The sequence below is a fragment of the Notechis scutatus genome, chromosome 2, assembly GCF_049901735.1.
Source record: "Notechis scutatus isolate UNSWTSFEM ecotype Mainland chromosome 2, rNotScu1.2, whole genome shotgun sequence".
NCBI classification, from domain to species: Eukaryota; Metazoa; Chordata; class Lepidosauria; order Squamata; family Elapidae; genus Notechis; species Notechis scutatus.
The window spans coordinates 237,156,819-237,169,169 of NC_142010.1; the positions used below are offsets into that span (position 1 = coordinate 237,156,819).

The 12,351-nt window shown below is 38.6% G+C and overlaps 1 long non-coding RNA gene across 1 annotated transcript in view; it reads left to right on the forward strand.

The window, feature by feature from the left end:
* The first annotated feature begins 1,280 nt into the window (after nt 1-1,280).
* LOC148132562 (uncharacterized) overlaps nt 1,281-12,351 on the forward strand; it is a 179,127-nt gene continuing 168,056 nt past the window's right edge. The window contains exon 1 of the long non-coding RNA XR_015748215.1: nt 1,281-1,624. This is a non-coding gene — a long non-coding RNA (uncharacterized LOC148132562). The remainder of the gene's footprint in view (nt 1,625-12,351) is intronic.

The following is a 12,351-nucleotide window of genomic DNA, read 5'->3' on the forward strand; positions in this document are numbered from 1 at the left end:
GACATGTTGACAAAAATGGCCCACTTCATTCCATGTCGTAAATTGCCATCGGCCCGTACAACTGCCCGTTTGTTCTTGCAGCATGTTTTTTGTCTCCATGGTCTGCCAGACAGGGTAGTTTCTGACCGCAGTGTACAATTTACAGCCCAATTTTGGAAAAGCCTGATGACCGCGTTACAGGTGCAGGTGTGCTTGTCGTCGGCGCACCATCCAGAAACTGATGGTGGGACGGAGAAGGTCATTGGCATTCTCGAGCAATATTTGTGTTGTTTTGTAAACCACCAGCAGAACAATTGGGTTGATTATCTCCCTCTGGCAGAGTTTGCATTCAACAACTCCCAGCACACCTCCACCCAAATGACACCATTTTATGCTAATGTGGGGTACCATCCACAGTTCTTTCCGTTGACACTATTAGATTCCCCTGTTACTGAGACTCAGGAATTCCTTTTGGAACTACATTCAGTTCAGAAGTTAGTTCGGCAGCAACTGATATGGGCCAAGGAAGATTACAAGCAGTTCACAGATCGCTCTCGACGGGCAACGCCTCCATTGGCTGTAGGAGACCATGTGTGGTTGTCCACAAAACATCTTCAGGTTGACCGCCTGATAAAGAAGCTGGACCATCGGTTCATTGGCCCATTTCCCATCGAGACGGTCATCAACCCCGTAGCCTATTGACTGACTCTACCACGCTCCATGCGAATTCATCCAGTCTTCCACCGTTCCCTTTTGGTCCCTGACGCCCCTTCGTGTGATCTTCGACATCCCACAGCTGATGATCCACCACCGATGAAGATGACACAGTAGACGGCAACGTGGTCAGCATTAGGGATTCCCACTGGCTGAAAGGGCGGTTCCAGTATTTGATCGAGAGGCAGGGGGATGGGCCAGAGGCCCTTTCCTGGGTGGATGCATCCACGATCCACGCCCGGACCTTATACGGATGTTCCATTACCATTTCCCCTTGAGACCACATCCTGACCATCAGACTCGGGGGAAGGGCCCTGCAGTGAGGGATAGTGTTGTGGCTCCGATTCCAAAGCCTGTGCTGTTAGAGGAAGAGGACTTGGAAGATGATGAGGAGGAACTGGGAATGCCTTCCTCCCCAGGACCTTCCTCTCTGGCAATGCCTTCCTCCCTGATAATGCCTCAGGTTTCATCAGACAACCAAGAGGAACAGCCTGAGATTAATCAGGAGGAAAGCATATCGGAGCAGCCCCTGACAGGGAGTCAAGAGGAAGAATGTTGGCTTGATCCTAAGCAGCGTCGTAGGAAGAAACGTGAGCAGCAACGTAGGAGGCGTGGGAGGGTCAGAGAGTGAGCTGAGTCATTGAGCCACACCCCACAGGGGATAAAAGTGGGTGTGTTGTCAGCTGGAACTTTGTACAGGACAAAGTTTAATCTTGCTTCAGGTTTTCTTTGTGAATGATTTTTATGGTCTGCCTTGTAATTTTCTGGGAGTAGCTTTTTACTTGTTATCAGTTCGGACTTGGCAGGCAGAGCATGTTGGAATGCCAAGGACATTATCAGTTCCAAAGAATTAACTCTGTGAAGTCCGAGCCAGCTTGCCTGCCTGTGTCTGTGTGAGTTTGTACTCTTTCATCTTTTGGAAAGAAGAAAGGTGAGACAGAATAGATAGATAGATAGATAGATAGATAGATAGATAGATAGATAGATAGATAGATAGATAGATAGATAGATAGATAGATAGATATGCATTATATATATATATATATATATATATATATATATATATATATATATATATATATATATATATATATATATATATATATATACACATATACACACACACACACACACACACACACACATACATATATATATACATATATACATACATACACATACACCAAACAGGAGGTTTGAAATGTTCCAATAGAAAATTCATATTATCCTTATTTGTTTAAACAACTGGAGTTCAGTGCCAAAACTTCTCTTTTTTCCACATGGGGTTAATTATACAAACATTTTGCTGATAGACAGGGGCTCAGATAAACACAGTATAATAAGCTTACCAAATATTTGCCTCAAACATCACATTTTGTTCTTGGAGAAATAGATCTCTGTGTAACATACTCTGTGGGCCAGAAAATTAACAACACACATAATCAGCCCCTTGGAAAAAGCTCTATCCCTTAAAATATTTCTCAAACTTCATTAATTTCACAACTGAAGTTAGAAGTGAAGAAACTTCTTGGAGGAGAAGCAAAACACTTTCAAAGAAAAAAATCAAGAAAATCCAGTTGCTTTTTGGAAAAGGTTCCTTTGGGACAACCATAACCTGAATGATTGAGAATCTCCATAGACATGTAGAGGCTTGGCTTTGAATCTTCTAATATAGCCCAATACGGCAGCAGGAAATTCTTCACATCCCTATTGCTATTACCATCTTAATTGTGGAATAATGTTTCTGCAGGCACTTTGGTAGCTTATAAAGAACTGTAGAACACAGAACCATTCTAGATCTAGCTGTTGGTGGTAAGAACCAAAGATCAGAACACCTCTGCCTGCTGTTGGAGCTCGTGGATATATCTGGCTCTTGGCCCCTGAGGCACATTTTACAATCCAAAACCCATTTTAGTGTTCTTTCTTTTAAAATCAGTTTGAAAGATGTATAATGGTGGGAAAGATGTAGGTTGATGAGGGAGATTTCCTCTTTCATACCCTTGTTCCTCAAATCATCCTCTTGAAAGTTAGATGCAGGGAACCAGTGGCTTCCTTGATGAACTACTCTCTTATGTTTTATGCTTTTTAATTTTTTAATATGACTGTTTTTGACATGCTTATTGTTTTTATATTTTTGTTGTATGATGGCCAGAAACAATTATTGTGAGATAGGTGGCCTTATGAGAGGGAAGGGGGGGGGGAGAGAGAGAGAAAGAAAGGAAGAAAGAAAGAAAGAAAGAAAGAAAGAAAGAAAGAAAGAAAGAAAGAAAGAAAGAAAGGAAGGAAGAAAGGAAGGAAGGAAAGAAGGAAGAAAGGAAGGAAGGAAGGAAGGAAGAAAGAAAGAAAGAAAGAAAGAAAGAAAGAAAGAAAGAAAGAAAGAAAGAAAGAAAGAAAGAAAGAAAAAGAAAGAAAGAAAGAAAGAAAGAAAGATTCTTACATAGTGTTCATTACAGGAAAATTACTCTTTGGTTAGGTGCTGAAAGATGGGAGCAAATGTTCATTCTGACTTCCTGTTGCTTTCTATGACTTGAACATGGAAAACATTTCATCTTTTTTTCCAACACCAGTTCTGGAATTCCCTAGCTCTGGTCTTGCCTGTTTTGAGCTCAGCTCTGGTAAGCATGCTACAGGAGGAGAAGGGCCTTAATCTTTGTGGTGTAACTACTGTGAGTTTTCTATTTTGACTTAGGTTTTTATTTAGAAAATATGTAAGAATTGGTTTTTTAAAAATGACAAGTAATATTATGGGCAAAGTTTTACTTATTCGAAGTTTCACAAAAGAAGACCCTTTGAAAAAGTTATTATTTTCCCTAATGGGATGTGTAAAATCAATTAAATATGCTTTGTAATCATATCCCATTTCAGAGGGCTCAAAATAACTTATGTGACAATCTCCACTCATTTTTTTCTCATATTAACATATTGTGAGGTAGCTTGAAACAAATAGAGAGAATGGTTGGCACAAAGTCCCTAGTGAGCTATATATTAAGTAAAGATTTCAGTCTAAGTCTTCCAGATCAAAATCCAACATTTTTTATGCACACAAAAACAGATTTATATCCAGTGTTCCACACAAGAAGGCAACTGAATTTTTCAATGCACATCAATGCTTCACTCTTCTCCCCACCCCCCTTACCTGTCATGCTTCTCCTCCAAAAGATAATGGCAATGGTGGTAGAGATAATGAAGATGATGGTGAAGATGAAGACTGAAAAAGGAAAACCAGATCCTAGGCTCACAGACAAACAAAAAGCCAAGGAGGAAAGATCAATCTTGCATCTGGACCTACAGAAGGTGATGGGGGACAGGATTTAAGAGGAGTAGATTAGGAAGAACCAAAGGGAGTGGAAAGAAAATAGAAAGAAGCAGGGAACTGCAAGGAAGAAGATGAGAATAAATTTGTTACTAAAAAGTTATTCCCAGGCAGACTGGATTTGCAGATTCCCAGCAAAAAAGTGGATATGTCTGGGATAATATATGGAGAGAAAGAACTTTTGATTAACAAAAAAAAAATATCTTCTAAAATATCATTAAATACAGGGCTTGGCAACTGCTGAAAAAGAGTAATAGGAATCCCATGATTCCTTTAAATTCATAGAGGTGAATTAAGTATTTCTCCTTAAAGTAACTCCATTATTCCTTGAATGGTTTTTGTACAGGGGAATGCAGCAATAATAAGCAAATAAGACTATTTTTTCCAAAGAGACCAGGGTACCCACAATTACTTCCAAACCAATAGGATTCTGAAGCCAGTTCTCATATGTGATAATCTTTTTTTTTAAATCAACTGACTAACAACAATGGTGCTTGTTGTTTCTTTCACAGCTGCTTAGTGGCAGTAGACTAAGCCAAAGGATTTTCTCCTTTGTCTCACTGGCACTCAGCTTTCAGGAATAAAAGAAACAAGGATAAATAAATGTCCCTGATTAGGGTACTGAAAGTAGATTAACTAATAGGTCTATTATGCATAAAGTGGGGCATCTGCACACATGTCCTTCCTTGACACAAGTCGCCTTTTGTAGTTACATACATAAACACATACACTGGGAATCTTGATTTTCTGCAATCATCAGCCAAAAAGTTCATGCTCTTCCCTGCCACCCTCCTTCTCTTCAATCAACATTGCAGGCAATGGCAGTAAATGAAAGAAAATGCTCCCAAGTTTTAAAAACAAAAATGCTACTTGCCAATGAAATCCACAAACCTGTCAAGAATTGAACGCTATTAAGGATTCAATTTCTTCAACTAGATTCTGAATGTAGGTGTATTGATACATTAATATTATTAGTCTTACTACTATTTCTGGGCTTAAATAATGAGAGGAGAAGCACTTTTTAAAGTTTGTTACTGCTCTTAAAGTGGTTAAATATAATTTCAAATATTTGGCCTTTTGTATAGTCCATGCTCAAAAACATATGTTCTGTACTGTATCCAAGACTTCCGCAAACATAGAGCTAAATGAATGTGTTTGAATATGAGAAGCAAAGCACCCAGACAAGGCCTACTGTTTCTATAAATCATCATGCATCATGCAACCCTAAGGACACCTACCTGTCTGACCAGATCAAATAGGCTAAGGAGGCTCATCGTCACTTCCCTTAAATATTGCCATCTGATGCGATCTAGGAAATGGGCCTTTTCTGGGGCAGCCCCTGCTCTGTGGAAGCTTTGCTCCCTGAAGTTTGGCAGCTTTCTACCTTCTTAGTCTTCCATGAAGCTTTGAAGACCTGGCTTTCCCCAATCTTTCCCTATAAGATTGGATGACTGCACATTAGAAGTTTGACTTGGTACCAGGTTTTTGTTGTTTCTAATGTTTTACTGTGTTTAGTTTTATGGTTTCAATACAGTTTTATATGTTGTTTTAACTTTTGATTGGGAGTTGCCCAGAGTTGGTTAGAAGATGGGCGGCTATAAAAATGTTTTAAATATTAATTTTTTTTTATTAAACAATTTTTCTTATATACAACATCAATTCCATTCATTTATTAATTGTTTAATAAAAATTATTTTAAAAATGTTTTAAATGAATACATAAATGCATTAAAATATTAGGATGAAGGAGTATTGTGGGCATCATATGTTGAACATGCTTAAAAACTTTGCCACAATTCAGAACTGTAATAAATATAAGAGGCCAAATATAAGAGGCTTGAAATTTCTACTTACAAGCTTTTGTTCTTTAAAATCTTGCAAGATGATTGGCTGATTCAGATTCTGTGCAAAAAGATAATCCAGGGGGAAAGTTATATTTTCAGCAGAATGAGATAACCCTCAATCATTACTATAATTTGAAGGAAATGTGGCTTTTTTGATAGCATTCCAAATCTGCAGTGATCACCTTGTTTATATTAGCACGATATACCGAACCATACATTTGCCAACCGTGTTTCAATTTAATATGTTGCTTCAGTTCAGTTTTGGGGATTAATGGTTAGTTCAGTGAGTTGTGAGAATCCAAAAAAACTGCATTACTATGTTTTAAGTTTGCTATGGATAAGAATGGCAACTCAGGTTGTCTGTATCTAGTTAACTAATAAATGCAATAATATAGGAACAAATATTAGGAACAGTGTAATCTGGACTTCAAAGATAGTGCCACATTTATCTGAATATAGAAAGAGCCAGTTTGATTTAGTGGTTAAGGCACTGGACTAGAAACCAGGAGACTGTCCAGCCTTAGGCATGAAAGCTGTCTGGGTGATTTTGGACTAGCCATTCTCTCTCAGCCCAACCTACCTCACAGGGTTGTTATTATAAGGAAAGTCGGAGGTGGAAGGAATATTAGGTATGCTCACTTGAATTATTTAAAAAATAATAATAAAGGCAGGATATAAATAAATAAATATAAAGTTATCTTAGACATAGTAAGAGACTTTTTGATTCATCTCAGTTCTTGCTCAATATTCTTCTACACTAACTTCTTCCAAAGTCTTAGTTACAAGATTTTCTCAGATTTACTATCCAACATTCTTTCTTTAGTGTAAAATCTGAAGAACATCAAGCCTTTGTTACATCTAGCATTTGTTTCAGTCCCTAAAAGGAAAATTTCATAGCTGAAGCTTCCATTCTAGGAAACTAGATTTTTTGTTGCTATTGTTTTTAGTTTTAGAAATTGATTCTTGCAGTTTTCTTTACAAGGGTAATGGGCGTACTTTGCCATTGCCTGCTTCCTAGGGATGAGAGAAGATAACTTGCAAAAGTCACTCAGATGGCTTTCATGCAGTGGTGGTATTCAGCAGGTTCTGGCCAGTTCTGGAGAACTGATAGCAGACATTTTGAGTAGTTCGGAGAACCGGCAAATACCACCTCTGACTGGCCCTGCCCACATCTATTCTCTGCCTACCGAGTCCCAGCTGATCGGCTGGGTCTTCTTTTGTTGCCCTGCACAGGAGAATGGAGCCGGAAAGCAAGTTAGTGGAGTGGGAGGGAATGGGATTTTGCAGTATCCTTCCCCCAGGAGTGGGAAGGGAATGGAGATTTTACAGTATCCTTCCCCTGCCACACCCACCAAGCCACACCCACCAAGCCATGCCATACCCACCAAACCATGCCCACAGAACCGGTAATTAAAAAAAAAATTGAATCCTATCACTGCTTTCATGCCTAAGACAAGACTAGAACTCACAGTCTCTAGGCTTTTAGTCTCATACCTTAACCAGTACACCAAACAGGCTCTCATTTACTAATGAAGTTAGTTTAACTATTGTGCTGCTGCCATTTCTGCTACTCAAGCACAATGTATTATTTATTGTTTCTCCAGCAACTTACTCATTTCTTAGGATGAATATCTGAAACTGAAGCATTGCAGCTACCCATGGTCAGACTATCAATATCAGCTTTACTAGCATATGCAATCTAAAAGGCAAAAGGCAAACATGTAGATAACTCGGAATGGTAGAGAAGTGAGAAGATTGTGGTGGAAGAAAGCAGGCAGAATTACCATTAAAAATACTTTGTAGTCCTCCCCTTCTCCGTGTAATGGTTTTATTAGAGTTGGGTAACCATTTCCAGATGGAAATGGTGGTGGTGGTTTTTCTCCCCACAGAGAGTTTGGGTGGTGATGCCATAAGATCAGGAGAACTGGGTGGGATTTTGCTCCTGGTGTGGAAAGCAGATTTTCCCCAAGGTAAGAATGTTGAAAATATAGATCACCATTTGCCTTATATCTTGGATGAGGAAAAGCCATTTCAAGGCAAGAAACATCACTTCAGAAATGGCAATACTTGTTTTTAAAAAGAACATCTCAGTTGGTCTTAGTTGACTATTCCTGGGATCCTGCCTCCAAACCAGGGACCTTGGTACTTTGAGGGCACCAAAGAGTCAAGCGACAGCTTCAGTCATGTAGTCATAAATGCCATTTTTATTTTACTCTTGCCTTAAGCTGGAGTCCTTAGATATTACAAGTCCAATAGTATCAGGAGTTTGAAAAGCAACAGAATTTTGCCTTTTAGGGAACATAGAAACACAAGCAATTTTTTATACTTTTCTGAAGAAAGAGAAGAGATATGTGTTTAGGCATGAAGGGATGGGATAATGTGCTCGGTTACTGCTACCAGCCAAGCATGGGGACATTTGCTCCTCATTATTATTGATGTACTATGTTTCTAGACTTTTCTTTTTTTCCTGAAACTCCTCCACTAAGAAAAGGAATGAGATGAAAAGGTAGTTAAAAGATACTGGGGAGAAAAATGAAATGTACAGTTGTAACATGTAGAATGTAAGCTGCACATGATCATAACCAACATGTATAAAGCGTTCTAGAAGCAGAAGTGCATTCTATGTGTTAATCCTTATTAAATTGTAGAGCAATAGATACACTACCCTAGGGAGAGGAAGAAAAATGTCTCTAAGAATAAATGCCATGCCTGCAGGAATAGACAAGCAGTCCCAAAATTTAATAGTTCACATATTTATTTTTGACTAAAATAGTGGAAGGATATTTGTGTACCCTTGCATATCCATGCTGCTCCTGCCTCAGCTTGTAGCCACTTGTATAGTTTTTTTGCCAAAAACCAAAGCAAAGGAAATATTTCTTAACCACTGCACTTGTATTCATTCCAGTAAAGAAAAATAAATGTTTCCTAAGTGCTGGCAGTACATCTCATGAAGCCAGCAGATGATCCCTTTAACCCAATGAATTATAGAATTCTTTCTCCAAAATGGGTTGGGAAATTGGAAGGAGAGAGGAGGAAGAGAGAGTGATGGGTGAAGTCAGAACACAGTGGGGAGCCAAGAGGAAAAGCATTTTAAAAAGGTGGCCTGAGAGAGAGAGAGAGAGCATGCCTCAGATCTTTGTTAATAATATAGTTTTTAAATTTAAATGTAAAAAAACCCCTCAAGGATTTTATAATATATACTTTCTGGCCCATTTCTTCATCTTTGCTATAATCCAGAGTTCATACTTTTAATTTCTTGAACTCGGTCTTTGTCCTCACTAGTGACAGAAGACACATGTATGCTATTAGTGGTTTTTTTTGCTATTACAAAGTGGTTTCATTTGTTGGTCTTGATCTTAATCTGCTGCTTTTGGGCATGCATTGTAGTGTGTTTTGAAAAAAAAAAACTGTAATGTAGACAGAGTGGACTTTAAAGCATTCTTTTTTCTCTATCTTTTAAAAGTTTTTTTTTTTTAAAATCCCCATTAGTGGAAATGAGTTGGAACCTGGCTTGCAAATTAAAGATGATTGCTCCCTTTTCTTTTGAATGAGGTTGAATTTTGCAGCATTCATTAAATAAGCAATCTACAATCTGTTATATTTTTAGAGGGGCTTTTAACCATGGTTGAAGATGAAGCATTTCCAGGAGAGTACACTCTGTGGAAAAAAAAAAAAAAGCATAGATGACCGTGTGTGCTTTTTCAATTTCAGCTGACCTTTGATACTTTAACCAGATGGGATCTCGACAAGAATCTAATTGGAGATGTACTTTCCACATCCTCAAACATTTGGCCAATTGGCAGAGAATTCAGGAGATTTTTATTAATACAAATGCAGCATTAATTATCTTCCTCATCTGCTAGAGCACAAAATGTAAAAGATGGAGGGGGCAAAATGGGACAGAAGGATAAACGGCGATGAAAGAGAAGCAAAGTGAAAATAAAATTGAAAATAAACAGGAAAGATAACATATACAACCAAAAAGAACATTTTCAGGGCAATAATATAGATTCAGTCATGCTACAGTATGCCCTTTTAAAATATAAACAAAACCAATGTTTTATTTAAAAAAAAACCTTCAGTGATAACAGTGGCTAAGAAGTAAAATGAGAAAATTGTACACTTTTAACAGTGGAAAGTCTCCATTAAAACGGTAACTGGACTGGCATACAAATAATATATACTAAATGAGAGTCACTTTTGAATGCTTAGGTTCAGCTTCAGAGAAAGAGGACTAAGAAATTGCAGAATAACAGAAAACAGATAATCAGAGTTGGAAGGGACCTTGTAGGTCATCTAGTCCAACCCCCTCCCCAAGCAGGAGACCCTACACCATTTCTGACAAATGGCAGCCCAATCTCTTCTTGAAATCTCAAGTGATGACACTCCCACAACAAAATTACGCTATGATTGCAGTTTCACTGAATTACTGTCTAAGACAGAGGTTCCCCAACTTTTTGGCCCCTGATGGTGGTGGTGGGGAATGGTTTTGTGCATGCAACATAACCCCATGAATGCACAAATGAAGCTTCTTGTGTTCACCTGCTTTTGCATGGTCCAGTTCTCAATGGGCCAGAGGTATTGGTCTGCAGCAGAGGTGGTATTCAGCAGAACCAGTAGCGGAAATTTTGAGTAGTTCATAGAACCGGCAAATACCACCTCTGATTGGAAATTTTACAGTATCCTTCCCCCGCTACGCCCACCAAACCACTCCCACAGAACCAGTAGTAAACAAATTTGAATCACACCAGTGGTCTGCAGCCCAGGGGTTGGGGACAAAAGCATTAGGACTTTCACCACATTACTGTTCAAGAGGAATGCCAGAATTTAACATTTCCTAATCCAGTGTATGCTACCTGGGAATTCTGGGAGTAGAGATTCACACCTCTTAAAGTAGTCAAGTTTGAGAAACTCTGGTGTAATTTAAGAAACAGCTTCAGGTGTTTAGGCAACATCACCAGCCCTCCCATCCTTTGCCATAGTCCATCATGACTGGAGTACATGAAATTTGAAATCTAAACCATTTGGAAGACCCCAAATTGCCTAGCTCTGACTTACCTGCAGATGTATGCCCAAAAGGACTATGGGAGAAGCAGAATAATATGTATCAAGTAGTGTGAGAGATTACCCTAGAGCTGGAAATACTCTGATGTACACTGCACATAGTATTATTGAGTGTATGGTGATATTACATTAACCAGGGGCCCACAGTTTGAATACAAGCTGACTATCAAAGACTGCTAGTTTGTTCAGTTCATATTTGTATGCTATGCAGAGATCATCACGGGGTGGACTTGTTCCACACTCAGAAAATATGCTAAGTGACATGCAGGGTTTCTCCTGATACTGAAGTCATCTTGCACTTGGGTGTCGCATTGGGGTAGGTCCAGCTATGGCTAAATTTCACTGCATAAAATGCAATTATTTTCCCGCCAAAGTGGTATCTACATGGTGTTTCTAGTGCTGAAGTCCAACTCCAAACATATCAATACCAATGGCCGTATAGTTCAGAAGTATCCAGCAAGCCACAAGTTTGTCTTAGAAGCTTCCTAGTGACTTGTGTCATTTACTACGAATATTTTTAGCACCTATCTCTGCCCCATAATATAACGTCTTTGGTCAGGTTAAGCCCATTATTTAAGTACATGTTAAACTCCTCTCATCTTGTTGATAAAATATATTAATTACAGCCTAAGATTCCCTGAACTACAGTCCACTTTGTCATGAAAATAATTACACCACAAAAATCTTCTGCTATAATAAATTTGTTTGTAGTTTAAGTGCCATAAAGCTCACATGTTGTCATTTCTTTTGTTTTACCAAAACAGACAGACAGCTCTCCAGAAACTGGTTTAATGTTTGCAAGGACTAAGTAATGCATTCTACAACAATCTTCTGGCTTCCTAAATTAATAAATAATCGAGGATGCCTTCTTGTGCTCAGTCATTCTTATTAAGCGTGTGGGGTGCGACATGAGTGAATAATGCCAGAAAGGAAATAAAAACAGGAAGCAATGTATTTAAACAAGCATAGAATTCTACAAACAAATTAAAGCACAGTAAATTTAGAATCCAAGTACAGTAAATGGTCAGCTACGAATAAAGCTTGGAAATGGAATCCTCTTGGGGTGAGTTTTGTGCATGGCTGACATTTATTTCCAGTACAAACAACTATACATTTTGTGCCTCTGGAGTAAAAACATTTAGAATAACCACAACTTACAGAGACCCCATCAGTGCTAAGTAAATCATCTCTGCCAAACCAGCCTCTTTATCCATATTATCTTATTATAGTCACCACACTGGCTTCTTTTTCCAAAAAAAACCAGCCCTATATACACTGTGATAATTGAAAGCATATGAACAAGCTAGTTCACAGTTTGATTTTCTCCTGTCCCATTTGTGATATGTATCAAATGTCTTGAGTCGCACCCAAAGTAAACAGATTGAGGGCAGGTTGTTGCTTATGCAGTTCTTTGGGTGGGTGAGTGGGAATAAAGCAA